General features: G+C 58.0%; 2 long non-coding RNA genes across 7 annotated transcripts; one reads left to right on the top strand and one right to left on the bottom strand.

The window, feature by feature from the left end:
• The first annotated feature begins 411 nt into the window (after nt 1-411).
• On the top strand, nt 412-11114 carry LOC129652453 (uncharacterized). 2 transcript variants are annotated; one of them, XR_008714553.1, is made up of 2 exons: nt 412-513; nt 10027-11114. It is a non-coding gene; the product is annotated as an uncharacterized LOC129652453 (long non-coding RNA). The 2 variants fall into 2 exon arrangements; XR_008714552.1 differs by lacking the exon at nt 412-513 and adding an exon at nt 5377-6157.
• On the bottom strand, nt 9471-14491 carry LOC129652452 (uncharacterized). Of its 5 annotated transcripts, none has more exons than XR_008714551.1 (3): nt 14335-14491; nt 11527-11716; nt 9471-10022 (listed from the first exon to the last, which is right to left on the bottom strand). It is a non-coding gene; the product is annotated as an uncharacterized LOC129652452 (long non-coding RNA). The 5 variants fall into 5 exon arrangements; XR_008714549.1 differs by lacking the exon at nt 14335-14491 and adding an exon at nt 12619-13387; XR_008714550.1 differs by lacking the exon at nt 14335-14491 and adding an exon at nt 12527-12631.
• Between the last annotated feature and the right edge of the window lie 366 nt (nt 14492-14857).

The raw sequence follows: 14857 nt of genomic DNA, 5'->3' as shown, positions 1-14857 counted from the left end.
GAGGTGGAATCCAGCTCCCTCTTTCCTCCCCCCAAATGAACCAGTTCTCCAGTGATCCTACACGCTTTTTTTTCCCCCCTCTCCCACGCTAAACCCGGTCACGCGGGGCCTGCAGGAGGGGGACCCAGGCAGCTCCCTTCCCCGCATGCCGCGCGGCGGGTCGTGCCCCTCCCGGCCGCCCACGGAGCCCCAGCGGCGGCAGAAGCCCGGAGCCCACCGCCCCCACGCGCCGGGCCCCAGCCCGCGAAAGACTCCGCTCCCTCTGGCCTCGGCGCCACTCCCCTCCCTGGCACCAGAGGGCGCTGCCACCCCACGGCCGTCGCCATGGTCACCGCTGGCGGCGGAGTGGGGTTTACGTAAAGGACGCAGCGTCCCCCGGGGGGCGGAGGCGGCCTTCGCGCCGGCGCCGGCGCCCTGCGGAAGCGGCGTTAGTGAATCGGGGCCTTGGGGAGCCCAGGATGGAGGTGGCGGTCGCGGTGGTGGCGGCGGGCCGAGCCCTGAGGCGGGCTGGAGGTAAAGGGGGAAGCGGGCGCGGCGGGCCGGGCCCCGGGCTCCGGTGCGGTGAGAGCGGCGCGGCAGCTGGGCAGTGTCCAGGGCGCGCGATGGCCCGCCCGACGGGTCCGCAGGCGGAGGTGCGGCTGCCGCGCGCGCCCGTGACAGGTGTGGGATCCGTGGAGCCCGTGGCACCGATGTGGGAAGGGTGACACCCGTGGCGCGGGCGTGGGCAGCGTGGGTCTGGCCCGAGCAGCGTGGTTTTCCTGGCACGGGTGTCAGAAAGAGACTCACCCCCACCTTGGTGTGGTGGTGGCCGCCCAGGTGTGAGGCGGGTGCAGCCCTCTGTGCGGGCAGGTGATGGGCAGGGCAATTGGACTCGTGCTGGGGTGGCGGTGGCCAGCTGGTGGGTGCATGGTGGTGCCCCCGGCAGGGGTGTGAGGAAGTGCTCTCATTAGTAAGGTGTCCAATGGTTCTGGCCTTGAGATGGTCTGGAGTGATGGCACCCGGGGCTTGAAGAATTTGTGTCCTCAGCATGGCAGGAGTTGCTGGCCGTGACTGTGAGAAATGGCCCTGGCACAGCATAGTGCTGGGGCAGCCCGGCCCTACGAGGGGAGAATCCGTGGCCCTCAGACCCTGGTGGACGGGCAGGGTGAATGCCTGTCCTCCCACTCTGGGTATGATGAGCGGTATTGCTTCCGGCACAGAGATCCACCTTTAACGTCTGCTGGGCACACTGGGGGACTGAGAAATGCAGAAGTCTGGGAGAAGGTTGGTGTCCTTTATAATGGACATGGAAAAGAGATACCAGGAGATGCTTCTACTTTGAAGACCCTGATGGTGACCCAGACAGAGACCTCTCTAAGCGCTACCATCATCCTGGGCTCATGAATTCATCCAGCTTTGGGGAAGAGGGGAGGGGTGGGTGGTTCTCAGCTCTGCTCACTATCTCTGAACATGTGTCCTGAGACATTTGCAGGGCTGAGAGGTGGGCCATGTCGGTGGGCAGGGGGAGGCGTAGGGCTCCAGCCATCTGTGGTTCCGGGCCTTGCCTTTTCCTTGGGGTGATGGTGTCTGTGATGCTCCAAAGCCTTTGGGTCCAGAGGATCGTTTGGAGCATGTTTGAAAGATGAGTCTGCAGCCACCAGGAGTGTTGTTGGGGTTGCTTCTGCCCTCACCGATCCTTCAGGAAGCCCTGGGTGAGGGTCTCACTCAGCATCACATATGCCCTACTTCACAGAGGGGCAATTTAGAGACCCACCCCCACCCCACCCGCAGAGGAGTCTTAGGATGTGGGAAGAAATTGTTAGGTCTTTATGGATCTCTTGAGGAAGTGGAATCGCAGGAGAAGAATAAATGAGGCTGGGCCTTTAGGAGTCCAGAAAGACCAGGCTGAGGGTATAGGAGACTAGGGTGGGGCTGGCAACTCATTATCCCAAGTGGGTGCTTGGAGATGCTGCTGAGGTTCCTCAAAGCTGGAGTGTTGTCCGGTGCATTTGGAGCCAGAAGACTTGAATTCCAGTCTCGCTGGTGTGACCTTGAACAGGTGACTTTACCTCTCACAGCCACATCGGAAGGTGGTCATGGAGGATGAAAGATGGTGCCCACAGAAACCCTTTGTGAAGACCTGTCCAAGGGTCAGGGATTATCCTCAGGTGAAGAGACCGGGGCCGGAGGCCGAGGAGATGGAAGCGTGGAATGTGAATGGGGAGGAAGGGCCTGTCGTAGGGAATTAGAGGCCCTGAGCGTAAAGGCTCCTTGTGGGGAAAGTGGGATCTGTTGACATTGTGAGTCAGCTGCTGAGCTGGAACCGGGCCCCAGGTCTCCTGAGGACGGTCCGAGCGTGGCCGCAGCCACTGGAGAGCCCTGCAGGAGTGGGCTGAACAAGAGGAAGCCCTTCACCGGGGCTGCAGACACACCTGTGGCTGCGCAGGACTGGGAGGTGTCTGTGGCTGGCAGATCTGGGGTACCCGGGTGGGAGCAGGACGTGTGTGTTTTCTCTTGAGAATTTACTTTGGCTCCTGGTTCAGAGGATGCGAGTGGGCAGCAGCCACATCTGCGTTTTGGGGGGCCGTGGCCTTAAGAAAGCCAAGTGGGTCAGAGTCACCAGAGAGGAGACGGGGCAGGGTGGTCCTGTGACGGAGGTGGAGGCTGGATGGCAGGAGGCTGGGGCCCATGAGGGGTGCCGGGGGCAAGGAGAAGGGATGATGGACACCCTCAGAGCGGGCTTCTTGAGAGCAGACAGGTGTAGCAAGAATCCCCCAGGACCCGCTTCTGCCTGAAGGGCCGACCCAGGTGGAGAAGATGAGTGAGGGTGGCTGCCAGGGTCTTTACTTTCTGCCACTGGGGCCCAGTTACTAATAATGGGCTGCAGAGCCTGAATTACATCCCCCACGGCTCAAAAGCTTCACACTGGCAGGCCAGATTCCATGAACCCAGGCCCGTTTCTCCAGCGTTCCACAGGAGTATCTGCTGTAGCCAGCAACCCGTTTCACAAGCTTGGTCCCCGAGGCAGAAAGTTGTTGCCCAGTGTCCATGCTGCAGTGTCACGGCACGAGGGGCGGAGGAGGACACATCCTACCAGGCCCCGGATGGTGAGCTGACTTGTCCAGGCCAAGGACCGCGCCTTCCCAAGGGTCGCCACCAGGACACCGCCTGGTGCTTCCTCAGCCACTTGTTTCCAGGTCATCCTCGGGGTGCCCCCAACGGCCCCTTTCGCTGCCTCCCCAGGAGTTGCCAGCGCTTCATCTCCTGCTTGGAATGCTCTCCTAGTGAGAGTCCATTAAGAGGAAGCCTCAGGCCTCCCCGATGTGAATATTGAACGATCATGTCCTCTAAGCACACCCGCCACACCTCTGCCTATTCTGATTGGTGGCTCAGCCTTGTGGTTTGGGGATCCAGAAGCCCTTTGTAGCCACCCCTTGCCATCTGCCTGGGAGGCTGGGACTCTGCACAGAGGAGCTGGGTGGCAGGTGGGGGAGATAGGAGAAGCCAACGGGTGGACCCAGCCTCTGTTGGCCTGAAGCAGAGCAGGGCTGTCTTGCAAGTCCTCAGGTTTTGAGGCCACCAGGAGCCCCACCATTCACCACCACCCTTTGTCATAGTTTTGAGCAGAAGCCAGCTGCGGGGAGAGAACTGGTAACATAGGAGTGGCCATCGAGGGCTCTCTGGAGCCGAGGTTTTCTCCAACTCTGGTCCTTAGTCCTATTCCCATTTCTTTGTCCATGTTTCTCCAAAAGTTGCTTAACTCAGCTCCTGGCAACCTTTCCACCTCAGCTGTCTCATAAATCATTGTGCCCAGCTGCTCAGCTGCAGGGGTGCCAGGGGATCCGGCATCTCTGGACAGAGGCTTCTAGGCTACAGCTGAAGGCACAGACCCTCCCCACAGCCCCTCTCTTCAGGACCAGAGAGGGATCCCACTCAGGGTTTAATCACCTGTTGGCCAGTGCTCCATCTGAGTTCAGTTTCTCCCTGGAATTGCTTTGTCTTACACTCCAGTAGGGGCTTCTCGGGTGGCTCAGTTGGTCAAAAACCTGCCTGCATTGTGGGAGACTGGGGTTTGATCCCTGGGTCAGGAAGATCCCCTGGAGAAGGGAAGTGCAATTCACTCTAGTGTTCTTGCCTGGAGAATTCCATGGACAGAGGAGCCTGGAGAGCTACAGTCCATGGGGTCGCAAAGAGTCAGACATGACTGAGCAACTAACACACACACCCACACACTCAAGTGGACCAGGCATGTGGCACTGGGGAATTATCAATGAACATGCGGTCAGAGGACAATAAATCTTCTAGCGCCGTGGAGCCTTGGATGTTGTGGGATGTGGTTACATCCCAGCGGGCATGGCTGAAGGCTGTTTATCTTGTCCTTTTTCCTTTCTGATTCCGACTTTGGCTGCACGGGATCTCTCTGGTGGATGGGGCACTGGATGTGTTGGCGGGGAGGACGCAGGAAACTGTCTTCCCCGTGGGGTCCTCTGGGCTGCTGGGAGAGGGTTCCGCGGAGGTGATGTGGAGGGTAGTGGTGTGGCCACCGTCAAGGGCCAGGGGCAGGAGTACCCCGCTCCTCGGCAGGATCGTGGTGGAGACGGGCAGGGTTGGGGCTGTTCCCGCCAGGCAAGTGCACGTGTGCCAAGCCGCGTGTGCCCGTAAGCAAGTGTTTCTGTGGGAAGTGAGGGCTGAGCCGGAGGAGCGCCTGGTGGCGGGGGAGCCTGTGGGCTCCTGTGTCTGGCTGGCCTGGTGTCAGTGGGTGTGCGCGCTGGGGTGTTGCTGAGCCCCAAGAAGCAGGAGAGAACAGTGGGAGGCGGGGGGAGGGGTCGCCTTCCAGCTCGGGGAGGGGGAGCTTAACGTCTCGGTGTGATTCTTACAGGAGCAGCCTTTCTGCTTTCTCAGTATTCCTTAGAAGGAAGCCCAGGCTGGGGGGAGTGGTTCCAATGCCCATATGTGTTCGCATAATGCCTGCTTCCGCCTCCTCCCCAAGCCCCTGGGGAAGTCATCCAGGGACAGTCCACCCAGGTGACAGAAGAGAGCAGCACAGCCCATGGGCCTTAGGACTTGGGACTCTGGGGTCAAACAGACCCAAGTTCAAATCCTGGTGCCTCTCTACACCTCAGTTTCCCCATCTCTAAGATGGGGACAGTAGAACCTCCCACAGGGAGCAGGCATTGTAAGGACCGCATGCCTGGTGAGTGGAGAGATCCCAGTGGTGAGAAGCACACTCGGTAAGTGCTTCTGCTCCTGCATTCGGGATCTTTCCCACAAAACAAGCAGCTTCATCCTGATCTGCATATATTAGCACCAGGGGAGACGCAATAGGTTATGTTCCTTTTCTTGATGAGGAGAAATTAGCTCCACCCTACCCTCGGCATGGATGGAATCTGGCTTATCTGTCAATAGAATCATACTCAAGATAACGTTGTGGGCCCTGGCGTATCTTCCCACTCCAATGGAGCTGATAGTTATTTCTTGAGCACCTTCTGAGGGCTGGAGGTCAGTGAGAGCTATGAAGATGAAGTGGACACGCATGCATGCATGCTCAGTCGTGTCTGACTCTTTGCGACCCCATGGACTGTAGCCCACCAGGCTCCTCTGTCCATGGGATCTCCTAGGCATGAATACTGGAGTGGGTTGCCATTTCCTACTCCAGGGGACCTTCCCCACCCAGGGACCAAACCCGCATCTCCTGCATCTCCTGCAATGGCAGACGGATTCTTTACCACTGAGCCACTGGAGAAGCCAAAGTGGCCATACCAGCACCTATAAGGTATGGAATCTGGTGTTTACAACCTATTGAGAAGCTATGAGATGGACCTAGAGGTCTCCACTGTAACATCAAGAGGTGGGTGCTACCGGAGGTCAAAGGAGAGAGAGCGACTCAAACCACGGAGATCAGGAGAGATTTAAGTGGCCGTGGCCTTTAACCTGGGCCAGCCAGGTGACTGTAGAGGAAACGGCAGCAACAGGGGATATGGCTGAGAAAGCGAGGGGCTGACCTTTTGTGGTCTGGCTTGACCGTGGGAGCAGGAAATGGAAGTGATAAAAGGTAGAGAAGTGAGTTGGGGCTGGATCCCCAAGAGCCACAGCCGTGAGGCAGAAGGTCCGGTCCTTGAACATGGCAGTCACCACAGTGTTCTGAGCGAGAGTGTGCCGGGAAGAGGTGTCGCTGCAGGTGCCAGGGACCCAGGGGCCGGGGAGCGGGAACCGGGAGGCTGGCACCCAGGCAGTGGCCGCCCTCGGGAGGCCGGGAAGGTGGAGGCCACGAGGTTTGTCACTTTGGTCAGTAAGAGGCAGGGCCTGGGGCAGAGCCTCTTCTGGGACTCAGATGCGGCTCCCACACTTGCCTTCCAGCTGCTTTGACTTGGTGGGGGGGAGGTTCCAGGCTGGGGGTGCAAACAGGAGGCTGTCAGGGATGCCCTGAAGGAGGCTGTGCTCCTTCATCCCCGAGCACCCACCAAGGGGGCTCTAGTTCCTCACACTTCTTGCCAGGTGTCTGATCATTTTCTCACCACATTACCCCTTGAAGTTTTGCCTGCCCGAGTTCAGCCCAGGAGGTTACTATTCTGGGAAGTTTCATCAGAAACCCTCTTGGCGTCTGAGAGCTCTCTGAGTTGGAGGCTGGGTGGGAGGAGAGCTGGGCTTAGCTTCACCTGCGTTTGGGGAGCTGCTCCTGAGGACCAGCTCCTCCACCTGGAGATGGCCGTGTTGCAGAGCCTGCAGGCCGGGATGGGAGGGTGGGCCGTGCCGTGTAAGGTAAGGCAGTTTGCTGCCCCAAAGAGGCCCCTTGTCCTTGCCTTTCCTGGAGCCATTTAATTAATTTATGATTGATGTTCCTGGACTTCCTTGAGGTTAATTTATTATTGATGTCTCTTCATTATATACAATCCGCCCTGCGCCTCCCAGCACGCGGCGGCTCCCTCTGGGCAGGCCTCACGTGGGGTGAGGTCGGTGAGGCCGCCCTCTGGCTCCCTGCCCCCACCCACCTTAGGGCCAGAGCCCCGCCCTCAGCTCTTGCCAGACCCTTTCAGGTTTGAGGGGTCGGGAGGCCTCAGGGCATCTGTCTCCAGGAGCCTTTGCTCAGCCACCAAATAACGGTAATAATAACAATAGTTTCCATTTTGTGAATGCTGGGAACTCAACCTGGGACAGCATATAGCACAGAGAGAACCCCACTTACTCCTTGTGATAAGTATCCCTCTACTTCCCCATCCCTCTCCACTTGTGCCTTATAGGAGGCTCAGAGAGGGTGAGTTACCTGCCCAAGGACACACAGCAAGTAGGTGGGAAGCCAGGGCTTGAGCCCAGGACCCTCCCCTCTCTTCCCTGAGCCCTGCCTCTCCTTCAGGTCCGCACAGTGCCCCCATCTACTGTGATGCCTTTCTTCCCCACCCCCCGGCCATTGCACACCAGGACTGTACTACGTGACGCGGTCAGGTGGCGGAGTACAGGCGCCCTTCTGAGTGTGTGTTGTTAAATGTTCATGGCTTGTTCCCCTCACTAATGCATGTTCTCACTGAAGACTAACAATGATGGCAAATAGCACTTACCGAACACGCCAGGCACCATGCTAAGCACTTTTCACGCATTAGCTCATTTAATCCCCATGACCACCCGAGAGGCAGGTGGTATTAACCCGTTTTATAGGTGAGATGTGGAAATGTGCTCTACGTGGGCGGCTGACAGAGGGCAGAGCCTCCTGGACTCCAGCAGTCTTGAGATACAGGGTGCTGGCCTCATGCTCCCGTAATTATCTCCTCTCTCCATCTCCCCTGGCCTGTTTATCTGATATCTGTGTATTTATCCAGCGGCCTCAAACCTTTTGCTTGTCTGGTTTGATATGTTGGCCTGTGTTGGGCGGGACCAGGAGCACCCATTCCAAGGGTCCCAAGATGGGTGATTTTAGGGAGATGGCAAAGCAGGTGGTGGGTGCCAGGCTTGGATCCTGCCTCTGGCTCTGCTGGGCAACTTCAGATGAGTCATTCAGCCTTTCCAAGCCTCAGTTGCCCCATTTGTATAACAGCAACAATGATATTTACTCTGTCTCCTTCTCTGGCTGTGCCCATGCTCAGAGGCAATGCTGGGTGGGAAAGACACTCTGCTGGTCAGGGGTTAGAATTGCTTGTGTGTGAGATTCAAAGCTTCAGGAGCTGGCATGAAGGCCAGGAATGCTTATGACTGGGCATGCATCCGGGCCAGGGATCTACACCCACACTCTGAGCTGCCCGCACAGACTAGTGAATTCTGTGGTTTACCAGCTGGAAGGCCTTGCTTGAGGACCCTCCTGGGCCAAGAGCTGGTCAGGAGGTCCCTCAAGGGGGCCAGGCCCCAGTCTGGTGTCCCAGATGGCTGACCAGTGTGCCTGGGTCCTTTGGAGGCCACCCCACCTGCCCTGGGGCCTTGGGTCATGTGGAAGTGCACGGGGCCTGCCTGGAATTCGGACCTCACCACACATCTTGTCTGCCACTTGCCCGGGCAGCCTGACCAGGTCACTTCAGGCAGGTTCAGTGCAGACAGAGGATGGCTCACCATGCCACCCTGGGGTACCACCCCTCACCCCTCCAAGTATGCGGAAAGCCTGGTGGAGATGTGAGCCCCGCGTCTGCTCCAGAAGGTGGTGAGACCTTGAGCCTCCCGATGGCAGGCTTCCCAGGGTGTTGGCTAGAAACCCTCTGCTTTCTCATCAGCTTTACTCCGAGCATGTCTCAGCGCTGGACTGGGTCTGGGGGCAAGGTTGGGGGTGCTCCCCAGGGCCCCAGGAAGGAGGGCAGAGGCCTTAGACTGTGGCAGGGGCGAGGCCCACCTGGCATGGCCATTGGAAATCTGTGGCCGGGTTGCAGCGAGGTGACGGCTGGTTTCATTTCCCAAGTTTCCGCCCTCTGCAGGCGGGGATTACATCAGACTCTGCTTCAGAGGAGCTCTGCACTGCCCTGGGCCAGCTGCCCCGCTGCAGCTTCGGGCTGGCCCGGGTCCTCCCGGCAGCCCTGGGCCCAGCGGACCGTCCTGGCCTCTGCAGTCTCATCAGACATGCTGCCTCCTGGTTGGCACTGCCCACCTAGCCCGCTCGGCCCGGCCGAGCCTCCCAAGACCACACTGCCCCTCTCATTCTTCCAATCACCCAGCTCCGATTCATTCTCTCTTTAAAGTCAGTGTAACATAGGCCTGTGAACATGGACTTTAGCATAAAGCTCCATTCAAGTCCACTGCTATGTGGGCAAGCCCCTCAACTCTCAGAGCCTCAGTTTCCTCGTCTCTAAAGTGGGGTGGTGGTCTAGTGGAACACAGCACACCGGGCAGCTGTTGGGATCAAATGAGATGCCACCTCTTTGGACATTCCGCTCAATGCCAGGAGCACTGTAAATGTTACCTGCCGTCCACTCATCTGTCCCCCCAGGGGGCCCCCCCAACTTTCGTGAGGCTGCATCTTGCAGCCAGGCAACCCTGGCGCTTCTCAGGGCTGGCAGTGGCTCGCCGGCCCTCTGGCATCCAACCCTGTTCCCACCCCAGCACTCTCCGAGGCGGCCCATCCCTCTTGGTTCCTCTCCTAGTTTGGTTTCCTTCCCTTTGGCGCCTCTTCCATCCGGCTGCCTTTTTTTCTTTTTTCTTTTTTTTCATCCACCTTTTCCTCCCCTGAGGTTTCTGGGAGAGGCCAGTCTTTCCTTAGAGAGTCTCTGACCCCTTTGTGCCAAGGGGCCATCCCCCTGCCCCTCCCCCTCCCCACGACTGTGGGAAGATGGACTGTGGGTGAGACTGTGCACCCCGAGCATGGGGGTCATGACTTGGACTCACAGCCAAGAACGCTGGCGACCTTGACAAGTCCAGAGTCCCATCCGGTCCTGTCCAGCCCTGGGAGCCTGTCGGTTGGGGCAGCCTCTCCCTGCGACTGGAGGAGGCCAGCCTGCGCGGCCACAGCAGTGCTTCCTGAGCCAGCAGACCCTGCTTCATCCTCCTGGGTTCCGGGCACTTGTGGAAGGAGAAGGGGAGTCAAGCCCGGTGTCCTGGAGCCAGAAAACCCAGCCACATCTGGAGTCTCTTTCCTCCTAGGAAGTCAAGGAATGTTTCTCAAGAGGTGGCTTCAGCCTCATACCTTTGAGAGAACTTGGTCTTCCGCCCGACACCGTCCCCGGGACCCAGGCCAGTCTGCAGAGCCAGGAACAGCTCTGCACTTGTAAAACTCCCACCCACCCGCTCTCAGGGACCCTGGTCAAGCAGCTACTGCAGGCCAAAGTTCCATGCCTGGAGCTGGGAGTAAGCAAAGTTACCACCGCTTCCTCAGAGAGTTCCCAGGTTAGGGCCGGATACATAAACAGACAATGTAACAACGGCAACAAAGAGCCAAGAGTCCTCTCCCTGCTGGGTACACCTTCCTCAGTGCTCTGTCTGCTGTTAACTCATTTAATGCGAAGAACAGACACAGCTCTGGTGCAGTGGGCGCTCACCCAGTTCTGTGCTGGGGCCATGCCCTGGGAGGGAGGCATGTGCGTTTGACAGCTGAGGGGCGGGTTGAGGATCTCAGCTTCCTTAGAGAATTAAAGAAACCTGCTCAAGGCCGTGGGTTTGTAGCTGGCCGGCTGGGGGACCCCCATTCATCTGACCCCTGCTCTCGGCGGGGTGGGAAGGGAGGTGTTCATTCTTGCTCCTCGACCTGGTATCGGGTTGGGGGACCCCTTGAGCCCCAGGAAGGACAGGTTCCTACAAAAGGAAGACCCCCAGAGCCACCCTATTGCTGAGAGAGCCTCCCGTCTCCTTTGTCACTGCCCACGTGTGGGCCCGTCCGCGGCTCAGACCCTGTGCCTTGGCAGGCCGCACGGGGGCTTCCACTCACCCCCACGCCCCCTGCCAGCCTTGCTGAGCTGCTGCAGATTGTTCTCCTTGTCGCCTGCCTGCTCCACCATGCGGTGTAATAAATGGCTAACAGAGGGCCCCCATTCTCTGGGACCGCCTTCTCCATTTCTTGGCCCCTTCAGAGAACCTGATCCCCCCCTCCACCCCAGGTGAACCCTATTCAGCAGGCTTCCGGCGGTGGTAACTAAGCCGGGCGCCCAGCCCACCACCTGCTCAGTACTTTATAAAAGTTTAACCTTAATGGTGTAATGAACTCCCATCATAAAGCGGCTGGAGCAGTGCATCCTGAGATGTATAAATTACAGGTGCCTCTGAAGTTGTAATTGGAAATGGCAGCAAGGGGAAGGTTGAAAAGGGCCAGCCTTGTTGGGCTGAGCACAGATATTCTCTGCTGCCTTTCAAAAGGCACACAGAGCTGAGTCTGGCTGTGAAGAAAGAATGTCCTCAGACCAAACTGAGCTCCTGGTAGCTCCGCCCCAGTTCCCGCTTCCTGCCCCACCAACCCCCGACCGAGTCCACAGAGCCTGTAGGTTTCAGGAGGCGCAACCCCCACCCAGACCGGGGCCACCAACACAGTGGGCCCAGAGGGAAGGACGTGGGCGTGGACACAGCAGACAGCCCGCCCCCCAGCCCCGCCTGCATTTCCCGGGGAGCACTTCTGAGCAGTTGGGTTGACTCCCCTGGTCTCTGAGGTCTCACCTGTTGCCATGACTGTGGGGCTTGAACAGAAAACTGCAGGGGGTGTTGAGAGTTGGAGTGAGGAACCCAGGCTCTGGGGCTGGACCGTCCGGCTTCCTGTTGCAGCCCCTGCTGGTGGCACTTGGGAGACCTTAACAATGTCACGTAACCTCACAGCTGCAGAATCTTGGCAGTAAAATCAGGAATTGACCTGCATCAGAGGAATATCAGAAGGATGACACAGGATGACGGGGTTCAGGTCTCAGCAAAGTGCCGCTTTAGGGACTTCCCTGGTGGTCCGGTGGTTGGGACCCCACGCTTCCACTGCAGGGGTCACGGGTTCCATCCCCGGCTGGAGAACTAAGATCCCGCAGATTCCCTCTGAGGCCGGGTGGGGCCCAGACCTGCCCCCTGGGACGAGGCTTTTGGACCACACCTTGAGCGGCCGGGGCAATGTTCAGGCCCTCAGAAGTGCTCGCTCAGTGCCTGCTGTGATTGCCCTTCCAGGCATGGTGCCCAGTGCCTGCACTTGCCCACTACACTTGCTCACAGTGCCCACACCAGTTTAATTTGAGTGCTTCTGAATGTGGCCCATGAACCAGTGGCAACGCCTGAAAACAGGTTAGAAAGGTCAGACTCTCAGGGCACCCTTCCCCACCCCCCACTAAATCAGAATCTCTGGAGGGGGGCCCAGGACTCTGCAGTTCGAGCAGTTCTGAGGTGCCTCCTCGGCTCACTCAGGGAAGAGAAGCATGGCTGGGCCTCATCCTCTCCAGGAGGGCATCTCTCAATGCCAGGAAGCTCACCCAGCCTCAGAATCGCCTGGGGTTGACCTTGATGGCCTTGATGGGCTCAGCTGTAGGCTCCTGGGCCCTACCTTGGACCACCAGCTTTCATAATGCCTGGTGGGGCCTGGGAACCTGCATTTACCCACCTCATCTCTGCCTATTCAAGTTTGAGAGTCACTGGAAATCACTCCTTGTCTGAGAGTGGTGTAGAAGGACAAGACCCTTGTACCTACCTCCCCACACTTCACACAAGGCTCTGCCTCTGCTGGGGGAGAAAGGACGCTAGACAGGGGTCAGGAGCCCCCAGTAGCCAGCACCATCTCACCTGGGGCCTGGAGCAGCCCATCCTTGGGTCCAGCTGTGGGGCTTTTCTCACAGTGAGAAGGGGAAACAGCCTAATGGCCACCAGTAGGAAACTGGTTGAATAGACTCACATACTGCATGCACGTGGACTGCTGTACAATAATGAGGGAAGATTGGGCTAGAAAAATGTTTAATGAGGAGAAATATTCACCTTCTCTGGCTCAGTAAAAAAAAAAAAAAATGTGGCAGGTACGGAATGATCCTGTATTTGAACAGGCAAGAATGACTACACAGATCTTAATAGTTAATAATTGTCCTGGAGGGATCCTGGATGATTTCTGTTTTTTTGTTTGTTTCTGTTTTCTATGGAGAACATGTACTTTGTGATAAGAAGGAAAAAGAAGGATAGGTAATCATGTCTGGTCCAGAGTCCTTAGGCCACAGGCGCCAGTAGCAGCCCGGGACCCCCAGAACAGTGTCTCTCTTGCTCAGCCTGCCCCACTGGAGTGTCCTTCACCATGGTCTCTTCCCTTCCCCTTCAGGCTGTGCCCAGTGTTCCCCAGTCCTTCCCACTGTTTCTCCCACTTTTTCACTTCCTCCCCTCTTTAAGTCTTCCTCTGATGATGGGAGGGCACCTCCTCCTCTTTACACAGGAAGAATAAGTGGGGAGGAGACAGCCAAGCAATGGGAGGCCCCCGCCCTCTGGCTTGCGAGCCTCGGGGGACAGACTTCAGTTTTCATCAGGGCATAATCTAGGAAAAGCCTGAGCCTAAATTCCAGAGTCTAGTCACCTAGGATGTGCTCAAGAAGTAACGGTTGAATGAGTCTTGGAATGAAGCCAGGGACGGCACAAGGGCCCACAGCTGTGTCACCCCAGGTAGATCAGCGTACCTCTCTGGGTATTAGAATCTTCACCACTAAGATTCAGGGACTCTTGAACTCTGATTTCCCTGGGCCCTTCCAGCTCTCATCTCTGGTGAGTCACATACCTTCCCACTCTCGCTCCTTTCCCTGGTTTGCAAGCAGTTTGTGCTGTCCAGGAAAATCTCACCTGTCCGTTCTGGCTGCCCAGTGAGACTTGTGCAGAAGCAGCTGCTCGGGGCAGGGCCCTCAAGGCGAGGGTGAAGGGAGGAACAGGAAAGAGGGAGACCCGTGGTGCTGGGAAAGCCACCAGTAGTCGAGGGCTTGAGAGTATCCGAGCGTTCCTGGATCTGATACTGGCCTCCCACGAGCCCTCCTCCATCACCTTTGCCCTGCCCGTGGTTCGATGTCATTTTTCATCTCCTGCCCAGAGCTGCCTTTATCCCAGTGCCTCTTGCCTGGCTTTGCAGCTGAGACTCTGTTTCCATCAGGCCCCAGCAGCCCCAAGTCTCTACCTTGTGAGCTGCTGTTTTCCAGTGAGCGCCTCAGTGGGGAGAGAGGGTGGGAGAAATCCATTCAAGCCGTTTGCTTTAAAGACATTTCAGTAAACTCATGGGATTTGTGGTCACATCTCTTCAGTGCTCTTTGAAAGAAATGGATGGGTTTCTGGGTCTCTCCCTTCACCAGCTTCCCTGCCTGGCAGCAACCCAGAGGCCCGAGTTGGGAGCTAGCCCTGATGCTCAGCCCAGAGCACCTCCAGGGCAGAGGTGAGGGTGGCAGGCTGAATGCTGAGGCTGTGTTTGCCCCCCAGGGGTTCTGGGAGGCTAGTGTGTACGGGCACAGGAGGAGGGGGAGGACAAGAGTGACAAGTGCCTACCCCCTCTTTCGGCCTGGTGGTGAACTCCTACTCAGCTATCAGCACCCGACTCGAAGCCTTCTCTGTCTTGCCTTGGGCTAAGCAGCTGTCCTCGCTGCGGGGTCCCTGGCATTAGAGCCCTGTATTCACTGATCCATGTGTGGGTGTCCTCATCATTCTGCACCGTGAGCTCCTCAGGGTTGGGGCTTGTCACCTTCGCGTTCACAGCCCCTAGGCTCCTTCTTAAGATCCCATTGAGTGCATCAGCTGGGGCGGGGCAGGGGCAGTGTCTGCTTTCCCACCCCTGGTCTGAGAGCCCACCTGAGGCAGAGGGTCGAGCATGCTCAGAACATCTCCCTGCCCTCACCTGTGTCCAGAAGGTGGTCCTCCCTGGGCAGGTGTCAGGCTGGGAGGGAATGGAATAACGGAGTGGGCGGGGTCGACAGTGAGGCACCCGCTAGGCAGGATCTTGCTCAATGGGGCCCCCCCACCTGGCACCCTCAGGCGGCCGGCAGCAGTGAGGTGGCCGCTAACCGGTCTGGCG

Source organism: Bubalus kerabau, chromosome 5 (assembly GCF_029407905.1).
Source record: "Bubalus kerabau isolate K-KA32 ecotype Philippines breed swamp buffalo chromosome 5, PCC_UOA_SB_1v2, whole genome shotgun sequence".
NCBI classification, from domain to species: domain Eukaryota; kingdom Metazoa; phylum Chordata; class Mammalia; order Artiodactyla; family Bovidae; genus Bubalus; species Bubalus kerabau.
Note: the sequence above shows the minus strand (reverse complement) of the source record. Positions and strands in the feature narration are given on the sequence as shown.